Raw genomic sequence first — 18932 nt, 5'->3', positions numbered from 1 at the left:
ACTTAGTCCTTGTGATGTATTTTCTACCCCTGGTAGAGACCCTCGCGGTTGTCGTCGTCGTCGTCGTCGTCGTCGTCGTCGTCGTCGGCGCCGCCGCCGCTTTGGTAATAGCGGCAAGTCGCCATTGTATGACATAGGGTGACGTACCCTCTGCAACCGACTGAGATGGCAGTAAGCGATTGAAGCTGATTTGCAACCTCTTGCTTGATCAGCGTCATAAGGGCTTGAATGTAACTTGCGATGGGACACAGCAAGAAGTAGCTTCGCATTTTTAGTACTGAAATTGGAGAATTGCGTCAAAGATGGGAAATTCATTCCGGCAAGCGTACAAATGGCGAAAATGAGGTGTGTGTGGGGAAGCACATTGCGCCAGTGACCGAGTGGCCTAATGGATAAGGCGTCGGACTTCGGATCCGAAGATTGCAGGTTCGAATCCTGTCACGGTCGACTTTTTCCAGTTCTGCAAAAGATGCATGCTGTTTCACTGTGTTGTTTGAGTACTACAAAACTAGTTGAAAGTTGCTGCTGTCCGCTTCCTGGCTGCAAACCGGCGTCTACCTGAAGCACAAGCAAGACAGGGGGTTCTGTAGCGAAATTTTCGGCAAAGTGCCGATCAGGAGAGTTTTTGTTGGAACTACTGCGTCTGATTCAGGACCCAAGAGCTACGCCACAGGCATCTGTTACAATTGTTCATTGAATAGGATTGTAGCTCATTTGTGGCAGCAGGAAATAAGCTGTAGTGAAAAGGACCTTCCATAGATGGTCGCAGGTCCCATAAGTACTGTATGGCTCGTATCACGTTGTGTGGGGCCCGGCTAGCTCAGTCGGTCGAGCATGAGACTCTTAATCTCAGGGTCGTGGGTTCGAGCCCCACGCTGGGCGGGCGCAAAATCTAGTGTCTACGCGGATGCAACCTGCGCCCCTCTCGTGAGCCTTGCGTAATGAACGTAACGGGTTAAGACGATGCCTAGCTTCGTATTAATATCAGAGGAATGGTTTTCGAAACTGAAAGTAACTCTGAAATGAAATAAATGTGTTGTTTTGGAATTTTAGGTGTACATCGATATCGTGTGAGATGTGTAGGAAAGCAGCAGCTGTGCTAACTAAATACAAATAATGGTCGCTAATGCGGTGCGTTTCCAGCTGAAGGGCTCCGATTCACTAGTCCATAAGAATAAAGTACCAGAAAAGTGCGCTAGGCGGCGCCTCCTTAGCTCAGTGGCAGAGCGCTGGTCTAGTAAACCAGAGGTTGTGAGTTCGATCCCCACAGGAGGCAAATGAATTTTGTAACAGCCCCTTCTACCTTTGCCCTTTCGAAAAAAGCGGTCAAGAATAAAAAGAATTATGAATGGGTGCGGTATTTAAGAAATGCTCTCGCAAATGAGTAGTGCGAATGCTGCTATTAAAGTAGGCACCAGAAACTGCTGCTTTTGGCAGTCTCTGGAGAATGCCGACGTGAAATACTTAGTCCTTGTGATGTATTTTCTACCCCTGGTAGAGACCCTCGCGGTTGTCGTCGTCGTCGTCGTCGTCGTCGTCGTCGGCGCCGCCGCCGCTTTGGTAATAGCGGCAAGTCGCCATTGTATGACATAGGGTGACGTACCCTCTGCAACCGACTGAGATGGCAGTAAGCGATTGAAGCTGATTTGCAACCTCTTGCTTGATCAGCGTCATAAGGGCTTGAATGTAACTTGCGATGGGACACAGCAAGAAGTAGCTTCGCATTTTTAATACTGAAATTGGAGAATTGCGTCAAAGATGGGAAATTCATTCCGGCAAGCGTACAAATGGTGAAAATGAGGTGTGTGTGGGGAAGCACATTGCGCCAGTGACCGTGTGGCCTAATGGATAAGGCGTCGGACTTCGGATCCGAAGATTGCAGGTTCGAATCCTGTCACGGTCGACTTTTTCCAGTTCTGCAAAAGATGCATGCTGTTTCACTGTGTTGTTTGAGTACTACAAAACTAGTTGAAAGTTGCTGCTGTCCGCTTCCTGGCTGCAAACCGGCGTCTACCTGAAGCACAAGCAAGACAGGGGGTTCTGTAGCGAAATTTTCGGCAAAGTGCCGATCAGGAGAGTTTTTGTTGGAACTACTGCGTCTGATTCAGGACCCAAGAGCTACGCCACAGGCATCTGTTACAATTGTTCATTGAATAGGATTGTAGCTCATTTGTGGCAGCAGGAAATAAGCTGTAGTGAAAAGGACCTTCCATAGATGGTCGCAGGTCCCATAAGTACTGTATGGCTCGTATCACGTTGTGTGGGGCCCGGCTAGCTCAGTCGGTCGAGCATGAGACTCTTAATCTCAGGGTCGTGGGTTCGAGCCCCACGCTGGGCGGGCGCAAAATTTTGTGTCTACGGGGATGCAACCTGCGCCCCTCTCGTGAGCCTTGCGTAATGAACGTAACGGGTTAAGACGATGCCTAGCTTCGTATTAATATCAGAGGAATGGTTTTTGAAACTGAAAGTAACTATGAAATGAAATAAATGTGTTGTTTTGGAATTTTAGGTGTACATCGATATCGTGTGAGATGTGTAGGAAAGCAGCAGCTGTGCTAACTAAATACAAATAATGGTCGCTAATGCGGTGCGTTTCCAGCTGAAGGGCTCCGATTCACTAGTCCATAAGAATAAAGTACCAGAAAAGTGCGCTAGGCGGCGCCTCCTTAGCTCAGTGGCAGAGCGCTGGTCTAGTAAACCAGAGGTTGTGAGTTCGATCCTCACAGGAGGCAAATGAATTTTGTAACAGCCCCTTCTACCTTTGCCCTTTCGAAAAAAGCGGTCAAGAATAAAAAGAATTGTGAATGGGTGCGGTATTTAAGAAATGCTCTCGCAAATGAATAGTGCGAATGCTGCTATTAAAGTAGGCACCAGAAACTTCTGCTTTTGGCAGTCTCTGGAGAATGCCGACGTGAAATACTTAGTCCTTGTGATGTATTTTCTACCCCTGGTAGAGACCCTCGCGGTTGTCGTCGTCGTCGTCGTCGTCGTCGTCGTCGTCGGCGCCGCCGCCGCTTTGGTAATAGCGGCAAGTCGCCATTGTATGACATAGGGTGACGTACCCTCTGCAACCGACTGAGATGGCAGTAAGCGATTGAAGCTGATTTGCAACCTCTTGCTTGATCAGCGTCATAAGGGCTTGAATGTAACTTGCGATGGGACACAGCAAGAAGTAGCTTCGCATTTTTAATACTGAAATTGGAGAATTGCGTCAAAGATGGGAAATTCATTCCGGCAAGCGTACAAATGGTGAAAATGAGGTGTGTGTGGGGAAGCACATTGCGCCAGTGACCGTGTGGCCTAATGGATAAGGCGTCGGACTTCGGATCCGAAGATTGCAGGTTCGAATCCTGTCACGGTCGACTTTTTCCAGTTCTGCAAAAGATGCATGCTGTTTCACTGTGTTGTTTGAGTACTACAAAACTAGTTGAAAGTTGCTGCTGTCCGCTTCCTGGCTGCAAACCGGCGTCTACCTGAAGCACAAGCAAGACAGGGGGTTCTGTAGCGAAATTTTCGGCAAAGTGCCGATCAGGAGAGTTTTTGTTGGAACTACTGCGTCTGATTCAGGACCCAAGAGCTACGCCACAGGCATCTGTTACAATTGTTCATTGAATAGGATTGTAGCTCATTTGTGGCAGCAGGAAATAAGCTGTAGTGAAAAGGACCTTCCATAGATGGTCGCAGGTCCCATAAGTACTGTATGGCTCGTATCACGTTGTGTGGGGCCCGGCTAGCTCAGTCGGTCGAGCATGAGACTCTTAATCTCAGGGTCGTGGGTTCGAGCCCCACGCTGGGCGGGCGCAAAATTTTGTGTCTACGGGGATGCAACCTGCGCCCCTCTCGTGAGCCTTGCGTAATGAACGTAACGGGTTAAGACGATGCCTAGCTTCGTATTAATATCAGAGGAATGGTTTTTGAAACTGAAAGTAACTATGAAATGAAATAAATGTGTTGTTTTGGAATTTTAGGTGTACATCGATATCGTGTGAGATGTGTAGGAAAGCAGCAGCTGTGCTAACTAAATACAAATAATGGTCGCTAATGCGGTGCGTTTCCAGCTGAAGGGCTCCGATTCACTAGTCCATAAGAATAAAGTACCAGAAAAGTGCGCTAGGCGGCGCCTCCTTAGCTCAGTGGCAGAGCGCTGGTCTAGTAAACCAGAGGTTGTGAGTTCGATCCTCACAGGAGGCAAATGAATTTTGTAACAGCCCCTTCTACCTTTGCCCTTTCGAAAAAAGCGGTCAAGAATAAAAAGAATTGTGAATGGGTGCGGTATTTAAGAAATGCTCTCGCAAATGAATAGTGCGAATGCTGCTATTAAAGTAGGCACCAGAAACTTCTGCTTTTGGCAGTCTCTGGAGAATGCCGACGTGAAATACTTAGTCCTTGTGATGTATTTTCTACCCCTGGTAGAGACCCTCGCGGTTGTCGTCGTCGTCGGCGCCGCCGCCGCTTTGGTAATAGCGGCAAGTCGCCATTGTATGACATAGGGTGACGTACCCTCTGCAACCGACTGAGATGGCAGTAAGCGATTGAAGCTGATTTGCAACCTCTTGCTTGATCAGCGTCATAAGGGCTTGAATGTAACTTGCGATGGGACACAGCAAGAAGTAGCTTCGCATTTTTAATACTGAAATTGGAGAATTGCGTCAAAGATGGGAAATTCATTCCGGCAAGCGTACAAATGGTGAAAATGAGGTGTGTGTGGGGAAGCACATTGCGCCAGTGACCGTGTGGCCTAATGGATAAGGCGTCGGACTTCGGATCCGAAGATTGCAGGTTCGAATCCTATCACGGTCGACTTTTTCCAGTTCTGCAAAAGATGCATGCTGTTTCACTGTGTTGTTTGAGTACTACAAAACTAGTTGAAAGTTGCTGCTGTCCGCTTCCTGGCTGCAAACCGGCGTCTACCTGAAGCACAAGCAAGACAGGGGGTTCTGTAGCGAAATTTTCGGCAAAGTGCCGATCAGGAGAGTTTTTGTTGGAACTACTGCGTCTGATTCAGGACCCAAGAGCTACGCCACAGGCATCTGTTACAATTGTTCATTGAATAGGATTGTAGCTCATTTGTGGCAGCAGGAAATAAGCTGTAGTGAAAAGGACCTTCCATAGATGGTCGCAGGTCCCATAAGTACTGTATGGCTCGTATCACGTTGTGTGGGGCCCGGCTAGCTCAGTCGGTCGAGCATGAGACTCTTAATCTCAGGGTCGTGGGTTCGAGCCCCACGCTGGGCGGGCGCAAAATTTTGTGTCTACGCGGATGCAACCTGCGCCCCTCTCGTGAGCCTTGCGTAATGAACGTAACGGGTTAAGACGATGCCTAGCTTCGTATTAATATCAGAGGAATGGTTTTCGAAACTGAAAGTAACTCTGAAATGAAATAAATGTGTTGTTTTGGAATTTTAGGTGTACATCGATATCGTGTGAGATGTGTAGGAAAGCAGCAGCTGTGCTAACTAAATACAAATAATGGTCGCTAATGCGGTGCGTTTCCAGCTGAAGGGCTCCGATTCACTAGTCCATAAGAATAAAGTACCAGAAAAGTGCGCTAGGCGGCGCCTCCTTAGCTCAGTGGCAGAGCGCTGGTCTAGTAAACCAGAGGTTGTGAGTTCGATCCTCACAGGAGGCAAATGAATTTTGTAACAGCCCCTTCTACCTTTGCCCTTTCGAAAAAAGCGGTCAAGAATAAAAAGAATTATGAATGGGTGCGGTATTTAAGAAATGCTCTCGCAAATGAGTAGTGCGAATGCTGCTATTAAAGTAGGCACCAGAAACTGCTGCTTTTGGCAGTCTCTGGAGAATGCCGACGTGAAATACTTAGTCCTTGTGATGTATTTTCTACCCCTGGTAGAGACCCTCGCGGTTGTCGTCGTCGTCGGCGCCGCCGCCGCTTTGGTAATAGCGGCAAGTCGCCATTGTATGACATAGGGTGACGTACCCTCTGCAACCGACTGAGATGGCAGTAAGCGATTGAAGCTGATTTGCAACCTCTTGCTTGATCAGCGTCATAAGGGCTTGAATGTAACTTGCGATGGGACACAGCAAGAAGTAGCTTCGCATTTTTAATACTGAAATTGGAGAATTGCGTCAAAGATGGGAAATTCATTCCGGCAAGCGTACAAATGGTGAAAATGAGGTGTGTGTGGGGAAGCACATTGCGCCAGTGACCGTGTGGCCTAATGGATAAGGCGTCGGACTTCGGATCCGAAGATTGCAGGTTCGAATCCTATCACGGTCGACTTTTTCCAGTTCTGCAAAAGATGCATGCTGTTTCACTGTGTTGTTTGAGTACTACAAAACTAGTTGAAAGTTGCTGCTGTCCGCTTCCTGGCTGCAAACCGGCGTCTACCTGAAGCACAAGCAAGACAGGGGGTTCTGTAGCGAAATTTTCGGCAAAGTGCCGATCAGGAGAGTTTTTGTTGGAACTACTGCGTCTGATTCAGGACCCAAGAGCTACGCCACAGGCATCTGTTACAATTGTTCATTGAATAGGATTGTAGCTCATTTGTGGCAGCAGGAAATAAGCTGTAGTGAAAAGGACCTTCCATAGATGGTCGCAGGTCCCATAAGTACTGTATGGCTCGTATCACGTTGTGTGGGGCCCGGCTAGCTCAGTCGGTCGAGCATGAGACTCTCAATCTCAGGGTCGTGGGTTCGAGCCCCACGCTGGGCGGGCGCAAAATTTTGTGTCTACGCGGATGCAACCTGCGCCCCTCTCGTGAGCCTTGCGTAATGAACGTAACGGGTTAAGACGATGCCTAGCTTCGTATTAATATCAGAGGAATGGTTTTCGAAACTGAAAGTAACTCTGAAATGAAATAAATGTGTTGTTTTGGAATTTTAGGTGTACATCGATATCGTGTGAGATGTGTAGGAAAGCAGCAGCTGTGCTAACTAAATACAAATAATGGTCGCTAATGCGGTGCGTTTCCAGCTGAAGGGCTCCGATTCACTAGTCCATAAGAATAAAGTACCAGAAAAGTGCGCTAGGCGGCGCCTCCTTAGCTCAGTGGCAGAGCGCTGGTCTAGTAAACCAGAGGTTGTGAGTTCGATCCTCACAGGAGGCAAATGAATTTTGTAACAGCCCCTTCTACCTTTGCCCTTTCGAAAAAAGCGGTCAAGAATAAAAAGAATTATGAATGGGTGCGGTATTTAAGAAATGCTCTCGCAAATGAGTAGTGCGAATGCTGCTATTAAAGTAGGCACCAGAAACTGCTGCTTTTGGCAGTCTCTAGAGAATGCCGACGTGAAATACTTAGTCCTTGGGATGTATTTTCTACCCCTGGTAGAGACCCTCGCGGTTGTCGTCGTCGTCGTCGTCGTCGTCGTCGTCGTCGTCGTCGGCGCCGCCGCCGCTTTGGTAATAGCGGCAAGTCGCCATTGTATGACATAGGGTGACGTACCCTCTGCAACCGACTGAGATGGCAGTAAGCGATTGAAGCTGATTTGCAACCTCTTGCTTGATCAGCGTCATAAGGGCTTGAATGTAACTTGCGATGGGACACAGCAAGAAGTAGCTTCGCATTTTTAGTACTGAAATTGGAGAATTGCGTCAAAGTTGGGAAATTCATTCCGGCAAGCGTACAAATGGCGAAAATGAGGTGTGTGTGGGGAAGCACATTGCGCCAGTGACCGTGTGGCCTAATGGATAAGGCGTCGGACTTCGGATCCGAAGATTGCAGGTTCGAATCCTGTCACGGTCGACTTTTTCCAGTTCTGCAAAAGATGCATGCTGTTTCACTGTGTTGTTTGAGTACTACAAAACTAGTTGAAAGTTGCTGCTGTCCGCTTCCTGGCTGCAAACCGGCGTCTACCTGAAGCACAAGCAAGACAGGGGGTTCTGTAGCGAAATTTTCGGCAAAGTGCCGATCAGGAGAGTTTTTGTTGGAACTACTGCGTCTGATTCAGGACCCAAGAGCTACGCCACAGGCATCTGTTACAATTGTTCATTGAATAGGATTGTAGCTCATTTGTGGCAGCAGGAAATAAGCTGTAGTGAAAAGGACCTTCCATAGATGGTCGCAGGTCCCATAAGTACTGTATGGCTCGTATCACGTTGTGTGGGGCCCGGCTAGCTCAGTCGGTCGAGCATGAGACTCTTAATCTCAGGGTCGTGGGTTCGAGCCCCACGCTGGGCGGGCGCAAAATTTTGTGTCTACGCGGATGCAACCTGCGCCCCTCTCGTGAGCCTTGCGTAATGAACGTAACGGGTTAAGACGATGCCTAGCTTCGTATTAATATCAGAGGAATGGTTTTCGAAACTGAAAGTAACTCTGAAATGAAATAAATGTGTTGTTTTGGAATTTTAGGTGTACATCGATATCGTGTGAGATGTGTAGGAAAGCAGCAGCTGTGCTAACTAAATACAAATAATGGTCGCTAATGCGGTGCGTTTCCAGCTGAAGGGCTCCGATTCACTAGTCCATAAGAATAAAGTACCAGAAAAGTGCGCTAGGCGGCGCCTCCTTAGCTCAGTGGCAGAGCGCTGGTCTAGTAAACCAGAGGTTGTGAGTTCGATCCTCACAGGAGGCAAATGAATTTTGTAACAGCCCCTTCTACCTTTGCCCTTTCGAAAAAAGCGGTCAAGAATAAAAAGAATTATGAATGGGTGCGGTATTTAAGAAATGCTCTCGCAAATGAGTAGTGCGAATGCTGCTATTAAAGTAGGCACCAGAAACTGCTGCTTTTGGCAGTCTCTGGAGAATGCCGACGTGAAATACTTAGTCCTTGTGATGTATTTTCTACCCCGGGTAGAGACCCTCGCGGTTGTCGTCGTCGTCGGCGCCGCCGCCGCTTTGGTAATAGCGGCAAGTCGCCATTGTATGACATAGGGTGACGTACCCTCTGCAACCGACTGAGATGGCAGTAAGCGATTGAAGCTGATTTGCAACCTCTTGCTTGATCAGCGTCATAAGGGCTTGAATGTAACTTGCGATGGGACACAGCAAGAAGTAGCTTCGCATTTTTAGTACTGAAATTGGAGAATTGCGTCAAAGATGGGAAATTCATTCCGGCAAGCGTACAAATGGCGAAAATGAGGTGTGTGTGGGGAAGCACATTGCGCCAGTGACCGAGTGGCCTAATGGATAAGGCGTCGGACTTCGGATCCGAAGATTGCAGGTTCGAATCCTGTCACGGTCGACTTTTTCCAGTTCTGCAAAAGATGCATGCTGTTTCACTGTGTTGTTTGAGTACTACAAAACTAGTTGAAAGTTGCTGCTGTCCGCTTCCTGGCTGCAAACCGGCGTCTACCTGAAGCACAAGCAAGACAGGGGGTTCTGTAGCGAAATTTTCGGCAAAGTGCCGATCAGGAGAGTTTTTGTTGGAACTACTGCGTCTGATTCAGGACCCAAGAGCTACGCCACAGGCATCTGTTACAATTGTTCATTGAATAGGATTGTAGCTCATTTGTGGCAGCAGGAAATAAGCTGTAGTGAAAAGGACCTTCCATAGATGGTCGCAGGTCCCATAAGTACTGTATGGCTCGTAACACGTTGTGTGGGGCCCGGCTAGCTCAGTCGGTCGAGCATGAGACTCTTAATCTCAGGGTCGTGGGTTCGAGCCCCACGCTGGGCGGGCGCAAAATTTTGTGTCTACGCGGATGCAACCTGCGCCCCTCTCGTGAGCCTTGCGTAATGAACGTAACGGGTTAAGACGATGCCTAGCTTCGTATTAATATCAGAGGAATGGTTTCCGAAACTGAAAGTAACTCTGAAATGAAATAAATGTGTTGTTTTGGAATTTTAGGTGTACATCGATATCGTGTGAGATGTGTAGGAAAGCAGCAGCTGTGCTAACTAAATACAAATAATGGTCGCTAATGCGGTGCGTTTCCAGCTGAAGGGCTCCGATTCACTAGTCCATAAGAATAAAGTACCAGAAAAGTGCGCTAGGCGGCGCCTCCTTAGCTCAGTGGCAGAGCGCTGGTCTAGTAAACCAGAGGTTGTGAGTTCGATCCTCACAGGAGGCAAATGAATTTTGTAACAGCCCCTTCTACCTTTGCCCTTTCGAAAAAAGCGGTCAAGAATAAAAAGAATTATGAATGGGTGCGGTATTTAAGAAATGCTCTCGCAAATGAATAGTGCGAATGCTGCTATTAAAGTAGGCACCAGAAACTGCTGCTTTTGGCAGTCTCTGGAGAATGCCGACGTGAAATACTTAGTCCTTGTGATGTATTTTCTACCCCTGGTAGAAACCCTCGCGGTTGTCGTCGTCGTCGTCGTCGTCGTCGTCGTCGTCGTCGTCGTCGTCGTCGGCGCCGCCGCCGCTTTGGTAATAGCGGCAAGTCGCCATTGTATGACATAGGGTGACGTACCCTCTGCAACCGACTGAGATGGCAGTAAGCGATTGAAGCTGATTTGCAACCTCTTGCTTGATCAGCGTCATAAGGGCTTGAATGTAACTTGCGATGGGACACAGCAAGAAGTAGCTTCGCATTTTTAGTACTGAAATTGGAGAATTGCGTCAAAGATGGGAAATTCATTCCGGCAAGCGTACAAATGGCGAAAATGAGGTGTGTGTGGGGAAGCACATTGCGCCAGTGACCGTGTGGCCTAATGGATAAGGCGTCGGACTTCGGATCCGCAGATTGCAGGTTCGAATCCTGTCACGGTCGACTTTTTCCAGTTCTGCAAAAGATGCATGCTGTTTCACTGTGTTGTTTGAGTACTACAAAACTAGTTGAAAGTTGCTGCTGTCCGCTTCCTGGCTGCAAACCGGCGTCTACCTGAAGCACAAGCAAGACAGGGGGTTCTGTAGCGAAATTTTCGGCAAAGTGCCGATCAGGAGAGTTTTTGTTGGAACTACTGCGTCTGATTCAGGACCCAAGAGCTACGCCACAGGCATCTGTTACAATTGTTCATTGAATAGGATTGTAGCTCATTTGTGGCAGCAGGAAATAAGCTGTAGTGAAAAGGACCTTCCATAGATGGTCGCAGGTCCCATAAGTACTGTATGGCTCGTAACACGTTGTGTGGGGCCCGGCTAGCTCAGTCGGTCGAGCATGAGACTTTAAATCTCAGGGTCGTGGGTTCGAGCCCCACGCTGGGCGGGCGCAAAATTTTGTGTCTACGCGGATGCAACCTGCGCCCCTCTCGTGAGCCTTGCGTAATGAACGTAACGGGTTAAGACGATGCCTAGCTTCGTATTAATATCAGAGGAATGGTTTCCGAAACTGAAAGTAACTCTGAAATGAAATAAATGTGTTGTTTTGGAATTTTAGGTGTACATCGATATCGTGTGAGATGTGTAGGAAAGCAGCAGCTGTGCTAACTAAATACAAATAATGGTCGCTAATGCGGTGCGTTTCCAGCTGAAGGGCTCCGATTCACTAGTCCATAAGAATAAAGTACCAGAAAAGTGCGCTAGGCGGCGCCTCCTTAGCTCAGTGGCAGAGCGCTGGTCTAGTAAACCAGAGGTTGTGAGTTCGATCCTCACAGGAGGCAAATGAATTTTGTAACAGCCCCTTCTACCTTTGCCCTTTCGAAAAAAGCGGTCAAGAATAAAAAGAATTATGAATGGGTGCGGTATTTAAGAAATGCTCTCGCAAATGAATAGTGCGAATGCTGCTATTAAAGTAGGCACCAGAAACTGCTGCTTTTGGCAGTCTCTGGAGAATGCCGACGTGAAATACTTAGTCCTTGTGATGTATTTTCTACCCCTGGTAGGGACCCTCGCGGTTGTCGTCGTCGTCGTCGTCGTCGTCGTCGTCGTCGTCGTCGTCGGCGCCGCCGCCGCTTTGGTAATAGCGGCAAGTCGCCATTGTATGACATAGGGTGACGTACCCTCTGCAACCGACTGAGATGGCAGTAAGCGATTGAAGCTGATTTGCAACCTCTTGCTTGATCAGCGTCATAAGGGCTTGAATGTAACTTGCGATGGGACACAGCAAGAAGTAGCTTCGCATTTTTAATACTGAAATTGGAGAATTGCGTCAAAGATGGGAAATTCATTCCGGCAAGCGTACAAATGGTGAAAATGAGGTGTGTGTGGGGAAGCACATTGCGCCAGTGACCGTGTGGCCTAATGGATAAGGCGTCGGACTTCGGATCCGAAGATTGCAGGTTCGAATCCTATCACGGTCGACTTTTTCCAGTTCTGCAAAAGATGCATGCTGTTTCACTGTGTTGTTTGAGTACTACAAAACTAGTTGAAAGTTGCTGCTGTCCGCTTCCTGGCTGCAAACCGGCGTCTACCTGAAGCACAAGCAAGACAGGGGGTTCTGTAGCGAAATTTTCGGCAAAGTGCCGATCAGGAGAGTTTTTGTTGGAACTACTGCGTCTGATTCAGGACCCAAGAGCTACGCCACAGGCATCTGTTACAATTGTTCATTGAATAGGATTGTAGCTCATTTGTGGCAGCAGGAAATAAGCTGTAGTGAAAAGGACCTTCCATAGATGGTCGCAGGTCCCATAAGTACTGTATGGCTCGTATCACGTTGTGTGGGGCCCGGCTAGCTCAGTCGGTCGAGCATGAGACTCTTAATCTCAGGGTCGTGGGTTCGAGCCCCACGCTGGGCGGGCGCAAAATTTTGTGTCTACGCGGATGCAACCTGCGCCCCTCTCGTGAGCCTTGCGTAATGAACGTAACGGGTTAAGACGATGCCTAGCTTCGTATTAATATCAGAGGAATGGTTTTCGAAACTGAAAGTAACTCTGAAATGAAATAAATGTGTTGTTTTGGAATTTTAGGTGTACATCGATATCGTGTGAGATGTGTAGGAAAGCAGCAGCTGTGCTAACTAAATACAAATAATGGTCGCTAATGCGGTGCGTTTCCAGCTGAAGGGCTCCGATTCACTAGTCCATAAGAATAAAGTACCAGAAAAGTGCGCTAGGCGGCGCCTCCTTAGCTCAGTGGCAGAGCGCTGGTCTAGTAAACCAGAGGTTGTGAGTTCGATCCTCACAGGAGGCAAATGAATTTTGTAACAGCCCCTTCTACCTTTGCCCTTTCGAAAAAAGCGGTCAAGAATAAAAAGAATTATGAATGGGTGCGGTATTTAAGAAATGCTCTCGCAAATGAATAGTGCGAATGCTGCTATTAAAGTAGGCACCAGAAACTGCTGCTTTTGGCAGTCTCTGGAGAATGCCGACGTGAAATACTTAGTCCTTGTGATGTATTTTCTACCCCTGGTAGGGACCCTCGCGGTTGTCGTCGTCGTCGTCGTCGTCGTCGTCGTCGTCGTCGTCGGCGCCGCCGCCGCTTTGGTAATAGCGGCAAGTCGCCATTGTATGACATAGGGTGACGTACCCTCTGCAACCGACTGAGATGGCAGTAAGCGATTGAAGCTGATTTGCAACCTCTTGCTTGATCAGCGTCATAAGGGCTTGAATGTAACTTGCGATGGGACACAGCAAGAAGTAGCTTCGCATTTTTAATACTGAAATTGGAGAATTGCGTCAAAGATGGGAAATTCATTCCGGCAAGCGTACAAATGGTGAAAATGAGGTGTGTGTGGGGAAGCACATTGCGCCAGTGACCGTGTGGCCTAATGGATAAGGCGTCGGACTTCGGATCCGAAGATTGCAGGTTCGAATCCTATCACGGTCGACTTTTTCCAGTTCTGCAAAAGATGCATGCTGTTTCACTGTGTTGTTTGAGTACTACAAAACTAGTTGAAAGTTGCTGCTGTCCGCTTCCTGGCTGCAAACCGGCGTCTACCTGAAGCACAAGCAAGACAGGGGGTTCTGTAGCGAAATTTTCGGCAAAGTGCCGATCAGGAGAGTTTTTGTTGGAACTACTGCGTCTGATTCAGGACCCAAGAGCTACGCCACAGGCATCTGTTACAATTGTTCATTGAATAGGATTGTAGCTCATTTGTGGCAGCAGGAAATAAGCTGTAGTGAAAAGGACCTTCCATAGATGGTCGCAGGTCCCATAAGTACTGTATGGCTCGTATCACGTTGTGTGGGGCCCGGCTAGCTCAGTCGGTCGAGCATGAGACTCTTAATCTCAGGGTCGTGGGTTCGAGCCCCACGCTGGGCGGGCGCAAAATTTTGTGTCTACGCGGATGCAACCTGCGCCCCTCTCGTGAGCCTTGCGTAATGAACGTAACGGGTTAAGACGATGCCTAGCTTCGTATTAATATCAGAGGAATGGTTTTCGAAACTGAAAGTAACTCTGAAATGAAATAAATGTGTTGTTTTGGAATTTTAGGTGTACATCGATATCGTGTGAGATGTGTAGGAAAGCAGCAGCTGTGCTAACTAAATACAAATAATGGTCGCTAATGCGGTGCGTTTCCAGCTGAAGGGCTCCGATTCACTAGTCCATAAGAATAAAGTACCAGAAAAGTGCGCTAGGCGGCGCCTCCTTAGCTCAGTGGCAGAGCGCTGGTCTAGTAAACCAGAGGTTGTGAGTTCGATCCTCACAGGAGGCAAATGAATTTTGTAACAGCCCCTTCTACCTTTGCCCTTTCGAAAAAAGCGGTCAAGAATAAAAAGAATTATGAATGGGTGCGGTATTTAAGAAATGCTCTCGCAAATGAGTAGTGCGAATGCTGCTATTAAAGTAGGCACCAGAAACTGCTGCTTTTGGCAGTCTCTGGAGAATGCCGACGTGAAATACTTAGTCCTTGTGATGTATTTTCTACCCCTGGTAGAGACCCTCGCGGTTGTCGTCGTCGTCGGCGCCGCCGCCGCTTTGGTAATAGCGGCAAGTCGCCATTGTATGACATAGGGTGACGTACCCTCTGCAACCGACTGAGATGGCAGTAAGCGATTGAAGCTGATTTGCAACCTCTTGCTTGATCAGCGTCATAAGGGCTTGAATGTAACTTGCGATGGGACACAGCAAGAAGTAGCTTCGCATTTTTAATACTGAAATTGGAGAATTGCGTCAAAGATGGGAAATTCATTCCGGCAAGCGTACAAATGGTGAAAATGAGGTGTGTGTGGGGAAGCACATTGCGCCAGTGACCGTGTGGCCTAATGGATAAGGCGTCGGACTTCGGATCCGAAGATTGCAGGTTCGAATCCTATCACGGTCGACTTTTTCCAGTTCTGCAAAAGATGCATGCTGTTTCACTGTGTTGTTTGAGTACTACAAAACTAGTTGAAAGTTGCTGCTGTCCGCTTCCTGGCTGCAAACCGGCGTCTACCTGAAGCACAAGCAAGACAGGGGGTTCTGTAGCGAAATTTTCGGCAAAGTGCCGATCAGGAGAGTTTTTGTTGGAACTACTGCGTCTGATTCAGGACCCAAGAGCTACGCCACAGGCATCTGTTACAATTGTTCATTGAATAGGATTGTAGCTCATTTGTGGCAGCAGGAAATAAGCTGTAGTGAAAAGGACCTTCCATAGATGGTCGCAGGTCCCATAAGTACTGTATGGCTCGTATCACGTTGTGTGGGGCCCGGCTAGCTCAGTCGGTCGAGCATGAGACTCTCAATCTCAGGGTCGTGGGTTCGAGCCCCACGCTGGGCGGGCGCAAAATTTTGTGTCTACGCGGATGCAACCTGCGCCCCTCTCGTGAGCCTTGCGTAATGAACGTAACGGGTTAAGACGATGCCTAGCTTCGTATTAATATCAGAGGAATGGTTTTCGAAACTGAAAGTAACTCTGAAATGAAATAAATGTGTTGTTTTGGAATTTTAGGTGTACATCGATATCGTGTGAGATGTGTAGGAAAGCAGCAGCTGTGCTAACTAAATACAAATAATGGTCGCTAATGCGGTGCGTTTCCAGCTGAAGGGCTCCGATTCACTAGTCCATAAGAATAAAGTACCAGAAAAGTGCGCTAGGCGGCGCCTCCTTAGCTCAGTGGCAGAGCGCTGGTCTAGTAAACCAGAGGTTGTGAGTTCGATCCTCACAGGAGGCAAATGAATTTTGTAACAGCCCCTTCTACCTTTGCCCTTTCGAAAAAAGCGGTCAAGAATAAAAAGAATTATGAATGGGTGCGGTATTTAAGAAATGCTCTCGCAAATGAGTAGTGCGAATGCTGCTATTAAAGTAGGCACCAGAAACTGCTGCTTTTGGCAGTCTCTGGAGAATGCCGACGTGAAATACTTAGTCCTTGTGATGTATTTTCTACCCCTGGTAGAGACCCTCGCGGTTGTCGTCGTCGTCGTCGTCGTCGGCGCCGCCGCCGCTTTGGTAATAGCGGCAAGTCGCCATTGTATGACATAGGGTGACGTACCCTCTGCAACCGACTGAGATGGCAGTAAGCGATTGAAGCTGATTTGCAACCTCTTGCTTGATCAGCGTCATAAGGGCTTGAATGTAACTTGCGATGGGACACAGCAAGAAGTAGCTTCGCATTTTTAGTACTGAAATTGGAGAATTGCGTCAAAGTTGGGAAATTCATTCCGGCAAGCGTACAAATGGCGAAAATGAGGTGTGTGTGGGGAAGCACATTGCGCCAGTGACCGTGTGGCCTAATGGATAAGGCGTCGGACTTCGGATCCGAAGATTGCAGGTTCGAATCCTGTCACGGTCGACTTTTTCCAGTTCTGCAAAAGATGCATGCTGTTTCACTGTGTTGTTTGAGTACTACAAAACTAGTTGAAAGTTGCTGCTGTCCGCTTCCTGGCTGCAAACCGGCGTCTACCTGAAGCACAAGCAAGACAGGGGGTTCTGTAGCGAAATTTTCGGCAAAGTGCCGATCAGGAGAGTTTTTGTTGGAACTACTGCGTCTGATTCAGGACCCAAGAGCTACGCCACAGGCATCTGTTACAATTGTTCATTGAATAGGATTGTAGCTCATTTGTGGCAGCAGGAAATAAGCTGTAGTGAAAAGGACCTTCCATAGATGGTCGCAGGTCCCATAAGTACTGTATGGCTCGTATCACTTTGTGTGGGGCCCGGCTAGCTCAGTCGGTCGAGCATGAGACTCTTAATCTCAGGGTCGTGGGTTCGAGCCCCACGCTGGGCGGGCGCAAAATTTTGTGTCTACGCGGATGCAACCTGCGCCCCTCTCGTGAGCCTTGCGTAATGAACGTAACGGGTTAAGACGATGCCTAGCTTCGTATTAATATCAGAGGAATGGTTTTCGAAACTGAAAGTAACTCTGAAATGAAATAAATGTGTTGTTTTGGAATTTTAGGTGTACATCGATATCGTGTGAGATGTGTAGGAAAGCAGCAGCTGTGCTAACTAAATACAAATAATGGTCGCTAATGCGGTGCGTTTCCAGCTGAAGGGCTCCGATTCACTAGTCCATAAGAATAAAGTACCAGAAAAGTGCGCTAGGCGGCGCCTCCTTAGCTCAGTGGCAGAGCGCTGGTCTAGTAAACCAGAGGTTGTGAGTTCGATCCTCACAGGAGGCAAATGAATTTTGTAACAGCCCCTTCTACCTTTGCCCTTTCGAAAAAAGCGGTCAAGAATAAAAAGAATTATGAATGGGTGCGGTATTTAAGAAATGCTCTCGCAAATGAGTAGTGCGAATGCTGCTATTAAAGTAGGCACCAGAAACTGCTGCTTTTGGCAGTCTCTGGAGAATGCCGACGTGAAATACTTAGTCCTTGTGATGTATTTTCTACCCCGGGTAGAGACCCTCGCGGTTGTCGTCGTCGTCGGCGCCGCCGCCGCTTTGGTAATAGCGGCAAGTCGCCATTGTATGACATAGGGTGACGTACCCTCTGCAACCGACTGAGATGGCAGTAAGCGATTGAAGCTGATTTGCAACCTCTTGCTTGATCAGCGTCATAAGGGCTTGAATGTAACTTGCGATGGGACACAGCAAGAAGTAGCTTCGCATTTTTAGTACTGAAATTGGAGAATTGCGTCAAAGATGGGAAATTCATTCCGGCAAGCGTACAAATGGCGAAAATGAGGTGTGTGTGGGGAAGCACATTGCGCCAGTGACCGTGTGGCCTAATGGATAAGGCGTCGGACTTCGGATCCGCAGATTGCAGGTTCGAATCCTGTCACGGTCGACTTTTTCCAGTTCTGCAAAAGATGCATGCTGTTTCACTGTGTTGTTTGAGTACTACAAAACTAGTTGAAAGTTGCTGCTGTCCGCTTCCTGGCTGCAAACCGGCGTCTACCTGAAGCACAAGCAAGACAGGGGGTTCTGTAGCGAAATTTTCGGCAAAGTGCCGATCAGGAGAGTTTTTGTTGGAACTACTGCGTCTGATTCAGGACCCAAGAGCTACGCCACAGGCATCTGTTACAATTGTTCATTGAATAGGATTGTAGCTCATTTGTGGCAGCAGGAAATAAGCTGTAGTGAAAAGGACCTTCCATAGATGGTCGCAGGTCCCATAAGTACTGTATGGCTCGTATCACTTTGTGTGGGGCCCGGCTAGCTCAGTCGGTCGAGCATGAGACTCTTAATCTCAGGGTCGTGGGTTCGAGCCCCACGCTGGGCGGGCGCAAAATTTTGTGTCTACGCGGATGCAACCTGCGCCCCTCTCGTGAGCCTTGCGTAATGAACGTAACGGGTTAAGACGATGCCTAGCTTCGTATTAATATCAGAGGAATGGTTTCCGAAACTGAAAGTAACTCTGAAATGAAATAAATGTGTTGTTTTGGAATTTTAGGTGTACATCGATATCGTGTGAGATGTGTAGGAAAGCAGCAGCTGTGCTAACTAAATACAAATAATGGTCGCTAATGCGGTGCGTTTCCAGCTGAAGGGCTCCGATTCACTAGTCCATAAGAATAAAGTACCAGAAAAGTGCGCTAGGCGGCGCCTCCTTAGCTCAGTGGCAGAGCGCTGGTCTAGTAAACCAGAGGTTGTGAGTTCGATCCTCACAGGAGGCAAATGAATTTTGTAACAGCCCCTTCTACCTTTGCCCTTTCGAAAAAAGCGGTCAAGAATAAAAAGAATTATGAATGGGTGCGGTATTTAAGAAATGCTCTCGCAAATGAATAGTGCGAATGCTGCTATTAAAGTAGGCACCAGAAACTGCTGCTTTTGGCAGTCTCTGGAGAATGCCGACGTGAAATACTTAGTCCTTGTGATGTATTTTCTACCCCTGGTAGAAACCCTCGC

General features: G+C 48.0%; 38 non-coding genes across 38 annotated transcripts; all 38 read left to right on the top strand.

Moving 5' to 3' along the window:
- Positions 1 to 374: 374 nt before the first annotated feature.
- On the top strand, positions 375 to 447 carry Trnar-ucg (transfer RNA arginine (anticodon UCG)). The gene has a single exon. It is a non-coding gene; the product is annotated as a tRNA-Arg (tRNA).
- A 362-nt stretch (positions 448 to 809) lies between these two features.
- Trnak-cuu (transfer RNA lysine (anticodon CUU)) lies at positions 810 to 882 on the top strand. Its single transcript has one exon. It is a non-coding gene; the product is annotated as a tRNA-Lys (tRNA).
- Positions 883 to 1204: 322 nt separating this feature from the next.
- Trnat-agu (transfer RNA threonine (anticodon AGU)) lies at positions 1205 to 1276 on the top strand. The gene has a single exon. It is a non-coding gene; the product is annotated as a tRNA-Thr (tRNA).
- A 554-nt stretch (positions 1277 to 1830) lies between these two features.
- Positions 1831 to 1903, top strand: Trnar-ucg (transfer RNA arginine (anticodon UCG)). The gene has a single exon. It is a non-coding gene; the product is annotated as a tRNA-Arg (tRNA).
- Positions 1904 to 2265: 362 nt separating this feature from the next.
- On the top strand, positions 2266 to 2338 carry Trnak-cuu (transfer RNA lysine (anticodon CUU)). Its single transcript has one exon. It is a non-coding gene; the product is annotated as a tRNA-Lys (tRNA).
- A 322-nt stretch (positions 2339 to 2660) lies between these two features.
- Trnat-agu (transfer RNA threonine (anticodon AGU)) lies at positions 2661 to 2732 on the top strand. The gene has a single exon. It is a non-coding gene; the product is annotated as a tRNA-Thr (tRNA).
- A 557-nt stretch (positions 2733 to 3289) lies between these two features.
- On the top strand, positions 3290 to 3362 carry Trnar-ucg (transfer RNA arginine (anticodon UCG)). The gene has a single exon. It is a non-coding gene; the product is annotated as a tRNA-Arg (tRNA).
- A 362-nt stretch (positions 3363 to 3724) lies between these two features.
- Positions 3725 to 3797, top strand: Trnak-cuu (transfer RNA lysine (anticodon CUU)). Its single transcript has one exon. It is a non-coding gene; the product is annotated as a tRNA-Lys (tRNA).
- A 322-nt stretch (positions 3798 to 4119) lies between these two features.
- Trnat-agu (transfer RNA threonine (anticodon AGU)) lies at positions 4120 to 4191 on the top strand. Its single transcript has one exon. It is a non-coding gene; the product is annotated as a tRNA-Thr (tRNA).
- A 536-nt stretch (positions 4192 to 4727) lies between these two features.
- On the top strand, positions 4728 to 4800 carry Trnar-ucg (transfer RNA arginine (anticodon UCG)). Its single transcript has one exon. It is a non-coding gene; the product is annotated as a tRNA-Arg (tRNA).
- A 362-nt stretch (positions 4801 to 5162) lies between these two features.
- On the top strand, positions 5163 to 5235 carry Trnak-cuu (transfer RNA lysine (anticodon CUU)). Its single transcript has one exon. It is a non-coding gene; the product is annotated as a tRNA-Lys (tRNA).
- Positions 5236 to 5557: 322 nt separating this feature from the next.
- Trnat-agu (transfer RNA threonine (anticodon AGU)) lies at positions 5558 to 5629 on the top strand. The gene has a single exon. It is a non-coding gene; the product is annotated as a tRNA-Thr (tRNA).
- Positions 5630 to 6165: 536 nt separating this feature from the next.
- Positions 6166 to 6238, top strand: Trnar-ucg (transfer RNA arginine (anticodon UCG)). Its single transcript has one exon. It is a non-coding gene; the product is annotated as a tRNA-Arg (tRNA).
- A 362-nt stretch (positions 6239 to 6600) lies between these two features.
- Trnae-cuc (transfer RNA glutamic acid (anticodon CUC)) lies at positions 6601 to 6673 on the top strand. Its single transcript has one exon. It is a non-coding gene; the product is annotated as a tRNA-Glu (tRNA).
- Positions 6674 to 6995: 322 nt separating this feature from the next.
- Trnat-agu (transfer RNA threonine (anticodon AGU)) lies at positions 6996 to 7067 on the top strand. The gene has a single exon. It is a non-coding gene; the product is annotated as a tRNA-Thr (tRNA).
- Positions 7068 to 7630: 563 nt separating this feature from the next.
- Positions 7631 to 7703, top strand: Trnar-ucg (transfer RNA arginine (anticodon UCG)). Its single transcript has one exon. It is a non-coding gene; the product is annotated as a tRNA-Arg (tRNA).
- A 362-nt stretch (positions 7704 to 8065) lies between these two features.
- On the top strand, positions 8066 to 8138 carry Trnak-cuu (transfer RNA lysine (anticodon CUU)). The gene has a single exon. It is a non-coding gene; the product is annotated as a tRNA-Lys (tRNA).
- A 322-nt stretch (positions 8139 to 8460) lies between these two features.
- Trnat-agu (transfer RNA threonine (anticodon AGU)) lies at positions 8461 to 8532 on the top strand. Its single transcript has one exon. It is a non-coding gene; the product is annotated as a tRNA-Thr (tRNA).
- Positions 8533 to 9068: 536 nt separating this feature from the next.
- On the top strand, positions 9069 to 9141 carry Trnar-ucg (transfer RNA arginine (anticodon UCG)). The gene has a single exon. It is a non-coding gene; the product is annotated as a tRNA-Arg (tRNA).
- A 362-nt stretch (positions 9142 to 9503) lies between these two features.
- Positions 9504 to 9576, top strand: Trnak-cuu (transfer RNA lysine (anticodon CUU)). The gene has a single exon. It is a non-coding gene; the product is annotated as a tRNA-Lys (tRNA).
- A 322-nt stretch (positions 9577 to 9898) lies between these two features.
- On the top strand, positions 9899 to 9970 carry Trnat-agu (transfer RNA threonine (anticodon AGU)). Its single transcript has one exon. It is a non-coding gene; the product is annotated as a tRNA-Thr (tRNA).
- A 572-nt stretch (positions 9971 to 10542) lies between these two features.
- Positions 10543 to 10615, top strand: Trnar-ucg (transfer RNA arginine (anticodon UCG)). The gene has a single exon. It is a non-coding gene; the product is annotated as a tRNA-Arg (tRNA).
- Positions 10616 to 11372: 757 nt separating this feature from the next.
- Positions 11373 to 11444, top strand: Trnat-agu (transfer RNA threonine (anticodon AGU)). The gene has a single exon. It is a non-coding gene; the product is annotated as a tRNA-Thr (tRNA).
- A 566-nt stretch (positions 11445 to 12010) lies between these two features.
- Positions 12011 to 12083, top strand: Trnar-ucg (transfer RNA arginine (anticodon UCG)). The gene has a single exon. It is a non-coding gene; the product is annotated as a tRNA-Arg (tRNA).
- A 362-nt stretch (positions 12084 to 12445) lies between these two features.
- Positions 12446 to 12518, top strand: Trnak-cuu (transfer RNA lysine (anticodon CUU)). Its single transcript has one exon. It is a non-coding gene; the product is annotated as a tRNA-Lys (tRNA).
- A 322-nt stretch (positions 12519 to 12840) lies between these two features.
- Positions 12841 to 12912, top strand: Trnat-agu (transfer RNA threonine (anticodon AGU)). Its single transcript has one exon. It is a non-coding gene; the product is annotated as a tRNA-Thr (tRNA).
- A 563-nt stretch (positions 12913 to 13475) lies between these two features.
- Positions 13476 to 13548, top strand: Trnar-ucg (transfer RNA arginine (anticodon UCG)). The gene has a single exon. It is a non-coding gene; the product is annotated as a tRNA-Arg (tRNA).
- A 362-nt stretch (positions 13549 to 13910) lies between these two features.
- Positions 13911 to 13983, top strand: Trnak-cuu (transfer RNA lysine (anticodon CUU)). Its single transcript has one exon. It is a non-coding gene; the product is annotated as a tRNA-Lys (tRNA).
- Positions 13984 to 14305: 322 nt separating this feature from the next.
- Trnat-agu (transfer RNA threonine (anticodon AGU)) lies at positions 14306 to 14377 on the top strand. The gene has a single exon. It is a non-coding gene; the product is annotated as a tRNA-Thr (tRNA).
- Positions 14378 to 14913: 536 nt separating this feature from the next.
- On the top strand, positions 14914 to 14986 carry Trnar-ucg (transfer RNA arginine (anticodon UCG)). Its single transcript has one exon. It is a non-coding gene; the product is annotated as a tRNA-Arg (tRNA).
- Positions 14987 to 15348: 362 nt separating this feature from the next.
- On the top strand, positions 15349 to 15421 carry Trnae-cuc (transfer RNA glutamic acid (anticodon CUC)). Its single transcript has one exon. It is a non-coding gene; the product is annotated as a tRNA-Glu (tRNA).
- Positions 15422 to 15743: 322 nt separating this feature from the next.
- On the top strand, positions 15744 to 15815 carry Trnat-agu (transfer RNA threonine (anticodon AGU)). The gene has a single exon. It is a non-coding gene; the product is annotated as a tRNA-Thr (tRNA).
- Positions 15816 to 16360: 545 nt separating this feature from the next.
- On the top strand, positions 16361 to 16433 carry Trnar-ucg (transfer RNA arginine (anticodon UCG)). Its single transcript has one exon. It is a non-coding gene; the product is annotated as a tRNA-Arg (tRNA).
- Positions 16434 to 16795: 362 nt separating this feature from the next.
- Trnak-cuu (transfer RNA lysine (anticodon CUU)) lies at positions 16796 to 16868 on the top strand. The gene has a single exon. It is a non-coding gene; the product is annotated as a tRNA-Lys (tRNA).
- Positions 16869 to 17190: 322 nt separating this feature from the next.
- On the top strand, positions 17191 to 17262 carry Trnat-agu (transfer RNA threonine (anticodon AGU)). The gene has a single exon. It is a non-coding gene; the product is annotated as a tRNA-Thr (tRNA).
- Positions 17263 to 17798: 536 nt separating this feature from the next.
- Positions 17799 to 17871, top strand: Trnar-ucg (transfer RNA arginine (anticodon UCG)). The gene has a single exon. It is a non-coding gene; the product is annotated as a tRNA-Arg (tRNA).
- Positions 17872 to 18233: 362 nt separating this feature from the next.
- Positions 18234 to 18306, top strand: Trnak-cuu (transfer RNA lysine (anticodon CUU)). Its single transcript has one exon. It is a non-coding gene; the product is annotated as a tRNA-Lys (tRNA).
- A 322-nt stretch (positions 18307 to 18628) lies between these two features.
- On the top strand, positions 18629 to 18700 carry Trnat-agu (transfer RNA threonine (anticodon AGU)). Its single transcript has one exon. It is a non-coding gene; the product is annotated as a tRNA-Thr (tRNA).
- Positions 18701 to 18932: the final 232 nt, after the last annotated feature.

Source organism: Schistocerca serialis, chromosome 7, assembly GCF_023864345.2.
Source record: "Schistocerca serialis cubense isolate TAMUIC-IGC-003099 chromosome 7, iqSchSeri2.2, whole genome shotgun sequence".
Lineage (NCBI taxonomy): Eukaryota > Metazoa > Arthropoda > Insecta > Orthoptera > Acrididae > Schistocerca > Schistocerca serialis.
The sequence above is the reverse complement of the archived record's forward strand: the minus strand, read 5'-3'. Positions and strand labels throughout refer to the sequence as shown.